Source organism: Macaca thibetana, chromosome 6, assembly GCF_024542745.1.
Source record: "Macaca thibetana thibetana isolate TM-01 chromosome 6, ASM2454274v1, whole genome shotgun sequence".
NCBI classification, from domain to species: Eukaryota; Metazoa; Chordata; class Mammalia; order Primates; family Cercopithecidae; genus Macaca; species Macaca thibetana.
In genome coordinates this window covers 161,049,556-161,065,585 of record NC_065583.1, presented here as the reverse complement: position 1 = coordinate 161,065,585, position 16,030 = coordinate 161,049,556, and the positions used below count along the sequence as shown (strand labels likewise).

The 16,030-nt window shown below is 36.8% G+C and overlaps 1 long non-coding RNA gene across 1 annotated transcript in view; it reads right to left on the bottom strand.

Moving 5' to 3' along the window:
- The window catches only part of LOC126957190 (uncharacterized), a 41,314-nt gene extending 26,462 nt beyond the window's left edge, over nt 1–14,852 (bottom strand). Inside the window, exons 1-2 of the long non-coding RNA XR_007726687.1 lie at nt 14,745–14,852; nt 14,392–14,484 (exon numbers count right to left, since the gene is read on the bottom strand). This is a non-coding gene — a long non-coding RNA (uncharacterized LOC126957190). The remainder of the gene's footprint in view (nt 1–14,391; nt 14,485–14,744) is intronic.
- Between the last annotated feature and the right edge of the window lie 1,178 nt (nt 14,853–16,030).

Below are 16,030 nucleotides of genomic sequence, written 5' to 3'. Positions count from 1 at the left end.
CAGGTGGCTTCAATAACAAATATTTACTTCTCTCAGTTCTGGAGGCTGGGAAGTCCAAGATCAAGGTGCTGGCAGATTCAGTGTCTGGTGAGGTCTCACTTCCTGTTCAAAGGTGGCAGTTTTCTCTGTGTCTTTCCATGGCAGAGAAAGGAAGAATGTTCTCTTGGTACTGTCATATAAGGACACGAATCCCATTCATGAGGGCATCACCCTCATAACCTCATTTGATCCTTCTTACCTTCCAGAGGCTCCACCTCCTAACACCATCACATTAGGGAGTAGGATTTTAAAATATGAATTTTGGGAGGGAATACAAGCATGATAGAGTTCATAACAAGTATATGCAGAGGTCATCTAGGTTTCTGTTATGCACAGTTTCCAGTGGCCATCTTTTTAACTCTCTCCCTTTCTCTTCCATGGATGGTGACCCATGTGTGTGTCCCAAAGCTGCCCATCTAAACTTAGAAGATAAGATGCAAAAGGGTGTTTAAGGAGAATTTTCTGATGAAGCACACTGGATAAAGGAAGGCATGGGGCTTCCTGAGCCCAAGAAATTATTTGGGAGGTTATTGCACTGTTCTAAAATGAGGTATACGATATTCTTGATGAACATAGATGCTAAAATTCTTAACAAAATATTAGCTAACCAAATCCAACAACATACCAAAAAGATAATCCACCATGATCAAGTGGGTTTCATACCAGAGATGCAGGAATGGTTTAACATACATAAGTCAATAAATGTGATACATCACATAAACAGAATTAAAAACAAAAATCACATGATTGTCTCAATAGATGCAGAAAAAGCATTCAACAACATCCAGCATCCCTTTATGATTAAAACTCTCAGCAAAATTGGCATACAAGGGACACACCTTAATGTAATAAAAGTCATCTATGACAAACCCACAGCCAACATAATACTGAATGGAGAAATGTTGAAAACATTCCCTCTTAGAACTAGAACAAGATAAGGATGCCCACTCCCACCACTCCTCTTCAACACAGTACTGGAAGTCATAGCCAGAGCAATCAGACAAAAAAAAGAAATAAAGGGCATCTAAATCAGTAAAGAGGAAGTCAAAGTGTCGCTGTTTTCTGACAATATGACTGTTTACCTTGAAAACCCTAAGGACTCCAGGAAGTTTCTGGAACTGATAAAGTAATTCAGCAAAGTTTCCGGATACAAGATTAATGTACACAAATCAGTAGTTCCTCTATATAGCAACAGTGACTAAGCGGAGAATCAAATCAAGAACTCGGCATTTTTTATAATAGCTTCAACAATAAAAAATAAAATACTTAGGAATATACCTAACAAAGGAGTTGGAAGATCTCTACAAGGAAAACCCCAAAACATGCTGAAAGAAATCGTAGACAACACAAACAAGTGGAAATACATCCCATGCTGCTGGGTGGGTAAATAGAATCAATATTGTGAAAATGACCACACTGCCCAAAGCAATCTACAAATTCAACACAATCCCCATCAAAATACCACCATCATTCTTCACAGAATTAGAAAAAACAATTCTAAAATTCATGTGGAACCAGAAAAAAGCCCACATAGACAAAGTCAGACTAAGCAAAAATAACAAATCTGGAAGCATCACATTACTTGAGTTCGAACTACACTATAAGGCCATAGTCACCAAAACAGCATGGTACTGGTATAAAAATAGGCACATAGACCAATGGAACAGAATGGAGAACCCAGAAATAAACCCAAATACTTACAGCCAACTGATCTTCGACAAAGCAAACAAAAACATAAAGTGAAGAAAGGACACCCTTTTCAACAGATGGTGCTGGGATAATTGGCTAGCCACATGTAGGAGAATGAAACTGGATCCTCATCTCTCACCTTATAGACAAATCAACTCAAGATGGATTAAGGATTTAAATCTAAGACCTAAAACCATAAAAATTCCAGAATATAACATTGGAAAAACACTTCTAGACATTGACTTAGGCAAGAATTTCATGACCCAAAACCCAAAAATAAATGCAATAAAAACAAAGATAAATACCTGGGACCTATTTAAACTAAAGAGCTTTGCATGGCAAAAGGAACAGAGTAAACAGACAACCCACTGAGTGGGAGAAAATCTTCACAATCTACACAACTGACAAAGGACTAATATCCAGAATCTACAACGAATTCAAACAAATCAATAAGAAAAGAAGAAATAATCCCATCAAAAAGTGGGCTAAGGATATGAATAGACAATTCTCAAAAGAAGATATACAAATGGCCAACAAACATATAAAAACATGCTCAACATCACTAATGATCAGTGAAATGCAAATCAAAACCACAGCGCAATACCACCTTACTCCTGAAAGAATGGTCATAATCAAAAAATCAAAAAACAGTAGATGTTGGCATGGATGCAGAGAACATGGAACACTTCTACACTGCTGGAATGTGAACTAGTACAGCCATTATAGAAAACAGTGTGGAGATTCCTCAAAGAACTAAAAGCAGAACTAACATTTGATCCTGCAATCCCACTACTGGGTATCTACCCAGAGGAAAAGAAGTCATTATTCAAAAAAGATACTTACACACGCATGTTCATAGCAGCACAATTCACAGTTGCAAAATTGTGGAACCAACCCAAGCCCATCAATCAACCAGTTGATAAGGAAACTGTGAGAGAGAGACAGAGATATGACATATATATGTGTGATATATGTACATATACAACATGTGCACATATATGTACACATATGTGTGCATATTTGTGCACATATGGTGCATGTGCATATATGTGCATGTATGATATGTGTGCATATATCACATATGTGATACATATGAGTACATGTATCACATATATAAGATACAAATATGATCTATGTACATATATCACATATATATGATATATGTATATATGATATATGATATATATGTGATGAAATATACAGCCATAAAAAAGGAATGAATTAACAGCATTTGCAGTGACTTGGATGAGATTGGAGACTATTATTCTAAGTGAAGTAACTCAGGGATGGAAAATCACACATTGTTTGTTCTCAATGATATGTGGGAGCTAAGCTATGAGGATGCAAATGCATAAAAATGATACATTGGACTGTGGGAACTGGAGGGAAGAGTGGGAGAGGGGTGAGAGATAAAAGACTACAAATATGGTGCAGTGTATACTGCTTAGGTGATGGGTGCACCATAACCTCACAAATTACCACTAAAGAACTTAGTCATGTAACCAAATGTCACCTGTACCCCAATAACTTATGGAAAAATTAAAAATAAATGAATAATTTTTTAAAAATAAAATGAGGTATAAATTTAGAAAACATGCTTTTTAAAAGTCAAATACTCTGTATACTTGCTTCAATTATCTCCTTTAATTGTTGGTTCAGGAAAATTATGTGAATCAGAAATTAGGAGACTAATAAACACAAAGGAAGACAAGAGGGAGGATGGGGGTATGTGCAGATGATGCAAAACTGGGTCACTAGAATGCCACCACAATTAGCATGGGAATAAATATACATACCAGAAGTCTCCAAAGGATGCATTTTTGACATAATTAATTGTATTTGCTTTGGAAATCTGAAGTGGATTTGGTCCTCATCTGGATGCAATTGAGTCTTCCCAATCTGAGGCTAGTTTTTTTTTATTTTTTGTTTTATTTTTTTGCTGATTTTAATATGCTGCCAGTGCCAAAAGTCCTCTGGGTAAATATATCAGATTTATAAAAATGCCCAACAAAATCAAATTAACCAAACACTGCTGAATGAATGACTCAGGAAATGTGGCATTTTCCCTGAATAAATAATTTTCACTTTCCACTATATTTAACTAAGACAAAAATAACAAAGAAAAAATGTGTCCAGATCCAAACACTTTAGTGTGTTTATTATGACCATGTGTATAATACAATATCAGAATTCCACATACAGGCAGGTGGAGAGGGTGATCCATGATCTACATTATTTGAAGTACTCTCAAAATACTTTTTATGCGCTCCACATTTTTATACACTGTTCACAGGGATTCTCTGAAGGTTAAAATACTATAGCATGTGAGTTAGAAAAACATTACAGGACCCTCAGGTTAGGCTATAGAAAAAGTTTGATGAACAGAAAATATATTTTAATTCTGCTATTTACCAGCTCTTGAAAGAGGATATTTTTGAAAAGTGTTCAAATTTATCAAGCAAATCAGTGCCAGTTTCTTGGGAAGAAGCAAGAAGGAACAGCTAGTGCTGGTGACTACTTTTAGAACAAACTCGGAAACACATTTATCAATAGTGAGTCAGGGAGATGAAACATATTTTCAAAATTACTTAACCAAAATGGTTTGCATAAATTACTTAGATCTCTATGTCTACATTCATGTCAATATATCATAACCTCTTGTTAATATATACATTCACGTCAGCTTCACTAGGTGTTGTGTTGCATAAAGCTCTGTTAAGTTCCAGGAAGTCATGGAAGTGTGACAGAGATACAGGTGGAAAAGGGCCAAACAGAATGTAGTTGCTACATTGGGGAGAACTAAGAAAGGAAGAACATTATTTGGGTTGTATGATGAGGATGTTTTATGTATACCGGAGAGCTGCCTCACCAAAAACTAAGAGACAAGTGAGAAATGGTTTTGCTTATAGCTTCACATAAAATACACAATTTTCTTGAAAATCAAAGCTATCCAACATCGGGATAATTTGCCAAGGACCTACAAATGGTCACATCAGATTCTTTGCTATCACAATCTTTTCCAGGGACACTTCTTCAAAATTTTATTAAAGACATTTCTAGACAACAAAATTTAGAGATGATCTTAAAAATGGATATTCCAGACTCAGTTTTCAGAAGTAGGTTGGATGTAGATTACTCTAACCATGTAGATACAATGTGTACTTTTTATTATTTGATCAACGTATTTTTCTAATTGTTTCTTGCCAGTATATTTAAATTAATTCATTTTTATGTTAACTTTCATAAATTCACTTGTTAATTTTAATAATTAAAAAATCTTATTTGACCAAGGGAACAATTATGTTTTGTTGGGAAAACATGATCATTTAATGCACAACCTCATAATTACATTTGCCTTCTCTCTTTCGTACTGAATTGCTTCGCTTTCCCCTCACTTAAGCATGGGATTGCAAAATTTGATAAAGTGTTAGCATGTAAACTTTGCTCTAGGCTTGTTTTCTAGAAAGTCCAGGAAAAGAAACAGCCTCCAAAATTCTTTTTCTATTTAATGACTCCCCTGGCCACCTCCAATTTTAGCCCACTTGCCCAAGGCCATAACGGTAGAACAGAATAAAACTCAGAGCCAGACCTATCTGTCTCTCTGTTATCACCATGCTCCCACTAACCAAAGATTTACCCCTATACATCTATTCTTTCCCCATCCTAGTTGCATTCCAAGAAGGCTTTCCTGTCTCTCCTTTGCAAGCAATTTTAAAAAGAAGAAGAAAAAAAAAACAATAATTGCCTTTTTTCTCATGAACAGCTGTGGGCAGAACTCGTCTTCTGCTGCTCAACAAAGGGAAATAAACACTCAGGCATTTGTCCTCAGAACAAATGAAGGTCTTGCTACAGAATGTTTACTGACAAGCCATTTCCTATTTGAAATTCTTCCCTCTCTTGGTTTCTATCTTGCTATCTACTATTCCCATTGCTGTTATAATATAACAGACAGTATTTATAGAGTATTTTAATATAACAGTATTTATAGAGACAGTATTTTAGTGTGTAAAATGTGTAAAATTAATGACTAAATGTGTAAATTTGTAAAATTAATGACTTTACCTACTCTATCTTCTAGTTTCAAAAGTTACTTTGCATATTCAATCCTGTCCCCACCCAAATTCTTGGGAACTTTCTCCATCTATGCCTTCTCCCCAAATCTCTTTAAAGTGTCCATCCTAATGAGAGCAGGAAGGCATTTTAGATCCAATTAAATCAGCATAAACTCAGATTCTGTATATAACAGCTCCTGAGTATTTGGGCATTCTCCTTTCCCCAGTATATAGTTGTCACGGAAATTGGCTGTGAGCTCTTTGGGGGAAGAAGAATTTGGGAAATATCTATCCTATTTATTTGTCTTATCAAGCCACTCTTTCAGTTATGTGGCTCTGGGTCTGTGAATTAACTTAAATCTAGAAACAGGTCAAGGAACCTTGAGTTTCCATTACAGCTGTTGGCATCATCCTTCAGCTCATTAGACATCAATTATTTTTGATTACATAAATCAAGCAACACGATCACCATCTAAACATCTTTGCCTTTTCTGCCCTCTCCAAGCACCATTGCCATAAATCCCTGTAGACCAAACACTTTGATTCCCACTCTTGTTTCAGCCTTACTATCTAATGTAGAAATCACATCTATTTTTGTCTCAGACAATGAAGTCCAAGGCTTAACCAGGCTGCCATCTAGCCTGGTTACAATGGAGGGTAGCAGAAACAAACCCTGAGAAAATTGAGACATATTGAGAGACCTTGCTTCAGGTGAGGCCTTTGCACAGTTTCCAGGCAAGGAGAGTTTTCTCTTCTGGTATGTAGTAGAATTCTGGAGAATTGGGGGACTGAGATTGTATGACTTGCCAATCTAAAATCTCCCATTCCCATACTTTTCATATCAGGTTTGAGCCTTATTATAGAAGACCTGTGTTGTACATTTAATCACTTTTGTAACTCTGTCACACCGATAATCAGATATCAGTTCTCATTTTCAACACAGTCTTCCCTGTGTCTGAAGGAAATGAATATTCCCTGTAAAGCTGATATAGAAACCTCTGGGCTTTCAGAGTGTGATTTAGGTTAGCAATTTAATGCCCCAAGCCTTTTATTTTCTTCTTACAAGTCCTCCACTGCAAACAGAAATATCCACTCCCCACCACCATAATTGCTTTATTGATTTTTATTTATTTATTTATTTTTGAGATGGAGTCTTGCTCTGTCACCCAGGCTGGAGGACAGTGGTGCAATTTCAGCTCACTGCAGCCTCTGCCTCCCTGGTTCAACCAATTCTCCTGCCTCAGCTTCCCGAGTAGCTGGGATTACAGATGCATGCCACCACACGCAATAATTTTTTTTTTTTAATTTATTTTTGAGACGTAGTCTCGCTCACCCGGGCTGGAGTGCAGTGATGGATCTCAGCTCACTGCAAGCTCCACCTCCTGGGTTCACACCATTCTCCTGCCTCAGCCTCCTGAGTAGCTAATTTTTGTATTTTTACTAGAGATGGGGTTTTACCATGTTGGCCAGGCTGGTCTTGAACTTCTGACCTCAGGTGATCCGCCCACCCTGACCTCCAAAAGTGCTGAGATTATAGGCGTGAGCCACCATGCCTGACCCCACCATAATCTTTATTATTACCATATCCCCCATACCAAAAAAAAAACAGCAGTCACTTGGCCTCCTAACGTCCTACTTTCCAACTATATAATATCTCAATTATCAATAGGTGAAAGCTTTAGTAATTGTTACTACCACATTGACCATCCATATTACCTCCAGACAGGTGGGAAATCAAGCTCAAAAATCCCATCCCTATGACTGCTTTCTATGACTGTCTTCATCTAGATACCTGAGCTCTAAACTGATTAGTTTAGAGCAAAGTTTACACTCTGATCTAGTAAAGCAAGAATGAAGGGAAAAGGGAAGCCAAGAAAGAAGAAAACGAATTTATGTTTGTGATTTACCAAGCAGATCATAGCGTCGCAGGAAAACCCAACTGGTTATGTGGACATATGGAATGTCCCCAGTGAGGCAATATGAAGCTCATCTCTCAGAGCATTCCATTGTGGAGAAAGAAATGATCAACGAATCCACTCAAATGTCCTCATATTTAATTGTTCAACATCAGTCTGTCTGTGTAGCTGCTGAGGAAGGCAGGGTCTCTGCAGCTCCAGTTGGGTAGGACCTACATGCTAGGGCTCCTGCACTGCCCATTGCTGAAGGTGCTTGCACCTAGTAAAGATTTAAAAAGCAATGGCATTAAGAGATAAGACGGCATCATGGTGGGGGCTTTATCATCATAGGAGAAACATGAAACCCATTTGCTGATTCCAAATGGACCACAAGGCAGGGCAAGTTTCCATGGACCTTGGAACAGCCAGGTCTGAGCAAAGCCGTGGAAGTGCGTGGACTGGGTCCAATAGCTGCGTATGATGTTTCCATTTTTGTCAGCCCAAATTCCAGATATTTAGAAATTGCTCCTTGTGAGATGGAATGTCCTTTAATATTTCCTCTTGTGGCTTTGGAACCAATATTACTTAGTGAGTGATTCAAACTCTGGCTTCTCTGTATCTTCTGATATTTTGTCCTCCCATTATCAGAGAGCATTGAAGAAAACTAACCTCAATTGAGCCTGACCTCAATGAGTAATATGTCAGTGGGAGAAACAATAAACAAATAGATATGTATATTATACTGCCATGTTATAGGATGCTAGGAAGTAAAGTTAAAAAAGATCAATGGATAGAGAGTGAGAGATGATGGACATAGGCAGTTGGGGAAGGCTTATTTGAGGAACTGACACCAGCAGAAGAGATGAAAGTTAAAATGACATTTCATCAGGAGCATTCATTCAACACATCTTTGTGGGTGTAAAGGACCCATCAGGTATTGGAAATCAGCTGTGGAAAGGACACATATGTTGCTGCTTAGGAGTTTACAGTCTAGGACTTAATAGAAAAGCAAGGGAAAAATAAGTAGATGTATGGGTTAAAAATGATTACAAGGTTGTGTGTGATAACCTCAAAAATTTGTCATATGTGTAAAGATTTACCATTTTGTGATTGCGTTTTGCACACTACAAAAAGACTTCACTTTTAGTAACAATGGTATTTATATGCCCAGAAAATATTAACATATAATGAAGATGGAATGAACTTTGAAGACTAGTCTCAGAGATTTCAGTTATTCTGTGCTCTTGAACTTAACTCAGAGGCTGCTATAATAGGCTTTCTCCTTTAATTATTTCAACAAAGAATATTTCCTCAAAAATGGTATTTAATAAACTATAGCAACTTTTTCACAACTTCACTTTGTTTTAGGCTCTATGATATCCTAACTATTCATATACTTAGGCAATCATATGATATCCAAAGTATTCACAATTATCTGTCTGGGCACCTGAACTGCCTGTACCATCCAATATAAGTAAAAATGTATTTAGTGTAAAGGACTAAACATAACAAATACATAAAGGATGGAAAAACCAGCTGTATTTTTGGTTTATGAAATGTCTCAATTTATTTTTTAAATAGTTTGGATTAGATAAAACCCAACTAGGTTTTGCCAAGAACGCTTCCCTCTTAATTTTTGAAATCATGCACAATTCTGCAGAAATTTACTCCATATGTTTCTATTTCATTTACACTTAAATCACAGAAATATAGCTCTTTGTAAGATCCATTTGATGTTCAAGAAGCCATTTGAATTAGTCCAATACGGTTCTCTTTAAATTAAGATATAACTCGCATACCACAAAATTCATCCATTAAAGGATGCATTCATTAAATCCATTTTTTTTTTTTGTATCTTCTCAAGGTTGTGCAACCATTACCACTATCTCGTTCCAGAACCAATTCAGGTTTAAAATACAATGTGTTCATGAAGGGTGTTGGATTTTAACAGCAGGAAATTTATAAATGGGCAGCATGGTGAGGTTTACCTTGATACTCCTGGTCTAAAACTTCATGTGTAGGTGAGAGACTTGCTGCAGCCATAATATCATATTCATAAATCAGAACAATTCTGTATTTCACAAAGTGGCTGCAGGGCTCAGAGGTTATCACAGTGATGCATTTCTTTACACTGAGTAATGCACCACTGTGGCTCAAGTTGAACATTCTACTGCTTTCCTCCTCAGACCCATTCCCCAATGACATTTTTTGACAGCCTTTTGACCTGGAAAATCCAAGACCACTGGGTCCTGATCGCACAACTTTTGGCTCAAAACAAAAGGTTCCCCTGGCTCTCACTTATGATCCCATCCAGCTAAACCACTGCCAGAAAACTGAGAGACTACATAAGGATGATTTGAAGACAGAATGTTCCCTTAGTGACCTCTGTGTATTGAATTTGGAACTTTCTGCTTAAGATGGAATGAGAATAGTGAGTCATAAAACGTAATTTGTTATCTCAGTGAGGCTTTTCAGATGGTATTTAAGGACATTGCACTGTCAGTTTCTTCAAGGATAAAATAAAGATTCCTGTCAAACACTGATATCCCTCTTCATCAAGTTTAGTTCTCAATTAGATACATTAGACTTGGAACATAGGAAAATAGTGTTAACAACAGATGAAATAAAAATAGCATGACATAGTGCATTTAGCCATAATTCCTAGCATTTACAAGTCATGACACCCAAGTTTTGAAAATTTGGTGTTCTCAGACCTCACTCCTTTATTTTACACAAAACAAAACACACTGATTTAAAAAATTATTTTTCAAGCATCATGTTATTTATTGAAATAATCGAACTGTGGGATTTTGGAGATTTTCCTTCATTTTTAAAACCCAGCTTCCTATTTATAAAATGGGAATAACAATTGCTACTGAACAGAATTAATGTAGAATAAATTGGATGATAGCCTGCATATGAAAAATCCATCAGCACAGCCCCTGGCTCACCAAAGGTAAATAATTATTGAATTTATACTTGAGTCCTGGCTAGTAAGTTGACTTATGTTTAGACAACTAGAATTAGTTTCTATATTTGTTGTTCCAGGAGATAAAGGAGTGTTTTAGTAATCACTGTTTTTTTTTTTTTTTTTCTGTGAATGCATTGCTTCATCTATAAAATAAACACAGTGTCAAATAAAAAGTGGTTTGTGTGTTTCCTATTAAGCATTTCATAATGAAACCACCATTTATTACGATCACTATGAACTTGTGGTAAGAAAGTTCTTCCAATATAGCCAAGAAGTTTTGGAAATTAATTTGATACAGTATCTCATTAATTGTCGTCTTTTCCTATATCACGTTTAGGACAAATACTCATGGTCTACAAATTAGGCAAGTTTTGCTATGCCCTGTTTTTTCTTTTTATGTCCCTAACTTGGCAGTGCTTTTTGTCTACATGGCAACAAGCTGTCTGCATGAAAAGTAAAATATTCAATCATCTGGATGTTTTGTCTATACAATGCTACATGTTTTGATGTTACGTAGACAAAACATCCAGATAATTGATTTTTTTTCTTTTCATCCAGATGTTCTGGCATTATTTATTCATAGCTTGTGTCTAGTTTACTAGCTATTGAAAAAGAAAGAGAACACTAATATAAGAGGTTACTTTAAATGACACAAAAAACATATTGTACATTAGATCACAGGTGGGCGGTTTTTTGGCATTGAAATAATTCATTGATTGAATACCTACAGTATTTACTCTGCATTGTTGTATTTCACATATATGAGACATTGCACAGATAAAGATTGTTGGATATACACTATGTCATTTAAAATACTGGTTACAAACTATTTAGGATGGAGAGGGACAAAGCAAGAAATCTTACTTTGATGAAACAAATCATTTGAGGTTATCACTATGTAAGACACTAATAATTGCTTACAAAAGCCATTCTGAGCTCTATTTTTTCTATTTGTCTTCTAATAATGATATGGTTTGGCTCTGTGTCCCCACCCAAATCTCATCTTGAATGTAATCCCCATATGTCAAGGGAGGGAAGTGATTGGATCATGGGGTCAGTTTCCTCCATGTTGTTCTCATGATAGTGAGTTATCACAGGATCTGATGGTTTTATAAGTGTTTGAAAGTTCCTCCTTCACATACTCTCCTGCCACCTTGTAAAGAAGGCACCTGCTTCCCCATCCACTATGAGTGTAAGTTTCCTGAGCCCTCCCCAGCCATGCAGAACTGTGAGTCAATTAAACTTCTTTCCTTTAAACTACCCAGTCTTGGGTATTTCTTGATAGCAGTATGAAAACGAACTATATAAATATCAAGATTGAAAAGCCAGACACTTTGCTTTCTTGGCCTCTTAGTTATGGGTGGGTGACCAAGTGATTTGATTTTAGATAATGAGGCTGTAAAGGGAAGTGTATTATGGCATTTCTGAGAAACCTAGCTTGCTTATTGATGAAAAGAATAGATGCAAAGAAGAGCTTATTCGCTTTGCTCCTTCCTTAGTCTTCCTTGGTTAGGTATGGGAGTGATGCTAGAGCTGCAGCAGCCATTTTGCAATCATAAGCATGAGGAAAACCAGCAAGAAGAGGAATGAACAATATAAAAGAATAGGCTGATATAAAACCATAAGCTGGAAAACCCAGCAAGAAGAGGAATAGAATGATATAAAAGAATAGGTTCTTGACACCATTGTTGCTGATTTAGCCCTAGTCCTCCCACCTTCAAACTTTTATTAATACCCTTATGTTTGTAGCTACTGTTAATCATGTATTTTGTTATATGTATCTGAAAACATTCCTAACTGATGCAGGTATTATGTCCCTTTAATGCACAATAATACTATAGCAAAGATTGCTAAACTGCCTTGTTCAATGTCATAACTGCAAAATTAGTGAGAAAACCAGGCTGGAGACCAAGTCTCCAGGTTCCTGTCACCAGAACACACTAGGTTTCTGAAGGCATTAAGTATTCACCAGCCAAATGATCAGGACTTAACTCAGAGGGAGTTAAGGTGCCACTGATCAATAAAACTAATACGAAAACTGTTCAAAGATACTTAAATCAGCATAGTGGATTCCTTTTTTTTTTTTTTTTTTTTGCTAAATATGAAACGTATCAGAGCAGCTTTTGACTTTTTGAAATCTGTAGAAACTAAGAATCAGAACTTAATATTTAACACTCTGTTCCAACACAATATTCTCTAGATCCCTCAAGAAGTTAGTTAGCTCTTGAAGAGTTTTAGTGGCGTGAGAGCATGTCGAACGGGGGAAAGAAAAAGCATGGGTTTTAAAACAGTCAGATATGTATATAATTCATATATTTGCACTTGCCAGAGATAAAATCTCAGGACGGGTACTTACCTGCCTAGTTTTTTCATCTTTACTATGGTGCTAATTCAATTCACCTCTTCAATTCTTGTGAAGATTAATTGGAACAATGCATACACAGCACCTAGCCCAGTGTCTGGCAAATAGGTGCAACTTAAATAATAGGAGCTATTGTTCTTATGGACTAACTAAGAAACTGTCAGGTCCAGATGATGTAATACGAATGCCCTGAATAATCAGTCAGTCACTCTCCTCTACCCAGGTGACCTTCTCCAGTGTGACCATGATTAGATTAAACTTGAAGGTCTTGATAAAAGACCTACGCAACAATTGTGTGCCCACACATGTACCAGGGATTCAGCCACTGTGGCTTGCATCACCAGCATTGGGTAAAATCGTGGCTCAGGTTAACAATGTATATCACCTGATTACCCAGTCTTCTGGCTATAAAGATCCGAGGGAGCCATCCAACTACTTGAAAGCTAGATTCTGGTTTTGGTTGACATAATCACCACAGTGAATAATCTAGTTCCATTCTCCATTTAACAAGCCTCTTGTCAAAGCACCTTGCTGGTTTATACCCTGAAAAAGGAAATTAAAGTACTAATGGTGAGCCAGACGCCACGGCTCGTCACACGCACACAGCAAGCTCTGAATTCTAGTGAGCTCTTGTTTCAGTAAATTCAGCTTACTGTGTCTTTTCACAAAATAACAACTAGCGGGAAGTTATTTCTGTTCTGAATTCTCAAATGAAAAATAAAACCTTGGGCTCCAGCTGAAAGGTGGAACCTGCCATTCGATTCCTAACACAGGGAGTGGAGTTGCAGTGAGAAAACATGAAGCCAGCTCTACAATTTTTGCATTGTATAATGTTTTCTATGAACTTGGCAGAAGCCCTCAAAGGAAAGGCAGTTGGTGCTTAGGAACTAGCCTTGATTTTCTGCTTGGGACAGTGAGTATCAGGAATCCATTCTTAATGAAAAGCAAACAGAGGATCACTACCTTCCCCCATACATTCCTTACATATTTATACTTGAACATACTCTGTGGAGAGAGTGTTTCTTTCTTTCTTTCTTTTTTAATGCATTCTGCATTCAGAGGGTGTGCACTGGAAAGCCCCATCTGGAGGGTTGGGGCTAGAATAGCAAACTGGAAGTTAACCCTTGCATGCAACTATATTCACACTAGCTTGAATGTGAAGTACCATATGAATGGGGGGTATTGTGGCTTATTAAGACATTTCAAAGAAAGTTTCAAAACTAATTTTCAAATGTTATCCTTAGGGATACAGAAGCGACTCATCCTCTTCTATGGCTAGGCAATCTCTTTATTTCTAATGTAGGCTTGTTGAAATGGAAGAAGTTCTGAAGAGATGTCAGAGCCACAGTCCCTTGTTGTGCAGCTATATTCCCATGAGCTTACCTCTAGTGGGTTCAGTTTTCTCATTTCTAAAAGACCAGCAGTGGCTCCCCGATGTGTAACCAAATTCTGGTGAAGGATACTGTATGAAATCACCTGAAAAATATAAAGTACCATAAGAACGGGAAGCATTATTTTATGGCATACAAAGATAACTTTCAAATATTTATGTAAAAATAGACTCTTTAATTAAACATTTGATTTTGAGATACTTATAGATTTACATAAACTTGTAAGAAATAATAAAGAGAGTTCTGGTGTACCTTTTGCCCAGTTTCTCCCTGTCTTATTCAGCTCACTCTGCCATAACAAAACACCATAGATTGAGTAGCTTAAACAGCAGAAATTTATTTTACCGTAGTCTGAAGTCTAGAAGTCCAAGATGAAGATGCCAAGATGAAGATGCCAGCATGGTTGGTTTCTGCCGAGAGCTCTGCTCCTGGCTTGCAAACAGACACTCTCTAGCTGGGTCCTCACAGAGGAGTTAGAGAGAGAACAGGTGTCTGGTGTTTCTTCTTATAAGGACACTAATTCCACTACGAGGACTCCTCCCACAATCTCAATTAAGCCAAATTAAATCCTAGAGGTCTCACCTCCAAACACCATGACATTTGAGATTAGAGTTTCAATATGTGAATTTGGCAGGGGACAAATTCTTTCCATAGCATTCCTAATAGTAACATCTTGCAAATCTATAGTAAAATATCACTGCCAGGATATTTCCACGATGCAGTCAAAGCCCCCAAAATTTCCATCATCACGAGGATCCAAGTTATCCTTTTATAACCCATCCCATCTCCCTTCCACCCTCACCTCTCCTTAACCTGAAACCATGAATCTGCTCTCCATTTCTATAATTTTGTCCCTTCAGAAATGTTATAAAAATTGAATCACACAGTATTAACCTTTGGGATTAGCCTTTTCACTAGGTACGATTTTCTGAATATTCCTCCAGGTTGTTGCATGTATCAATTTGTTTCTTTTCCTTGCTGAGTGCTGTTCCAGCATATATATACCACAATTTGTTTAACCATACACCCATTGAAAAAATATCTAAGTTGTTTCCAATTTGTGAATATTACAAATAAAGCTACTATAAATTCATATACAGAATTTGGGGAATATAAGGTTTCATTTTTCTGAGATAAACACCCAAACATGCAGTTGTTGGGCCCCATGATAGAGGCATGTTTACTGTCTTTAAAAAAACGAAATACTGAAAAACTGTTTTTCAGAGTGGATACACCATCTTAGATATCCAGCAACAATATATGATTCAGTTTTTCTTTATAATTGCCACCATTAGGTGTTTTCAACATTTTAAATTTTAACCATTCTGACAGGTGTAATGTTTCATTGTGGTTTTAATTTTCACTTCCCTGTTTGTCATCTGCATATCCTCTTCAGTGAAATGTCTCTTTATGTCTCTTATCCATCATCTAATTGCATTGTTTGTTTGCTTTTACTACAGAGATTTGAAGGTGTTTTTTAACATTCTAGATATGAGTTTTTTGCCAGACTGGTAATTTGCAAATATTTTCTCCCAGTCTTCCCACTCTTTCAACAAGATATTCCACAGAGCAGAGACTTGAATTTACATTTAATTATATTTTAATGAAATGTAATTTACCATACCATTACC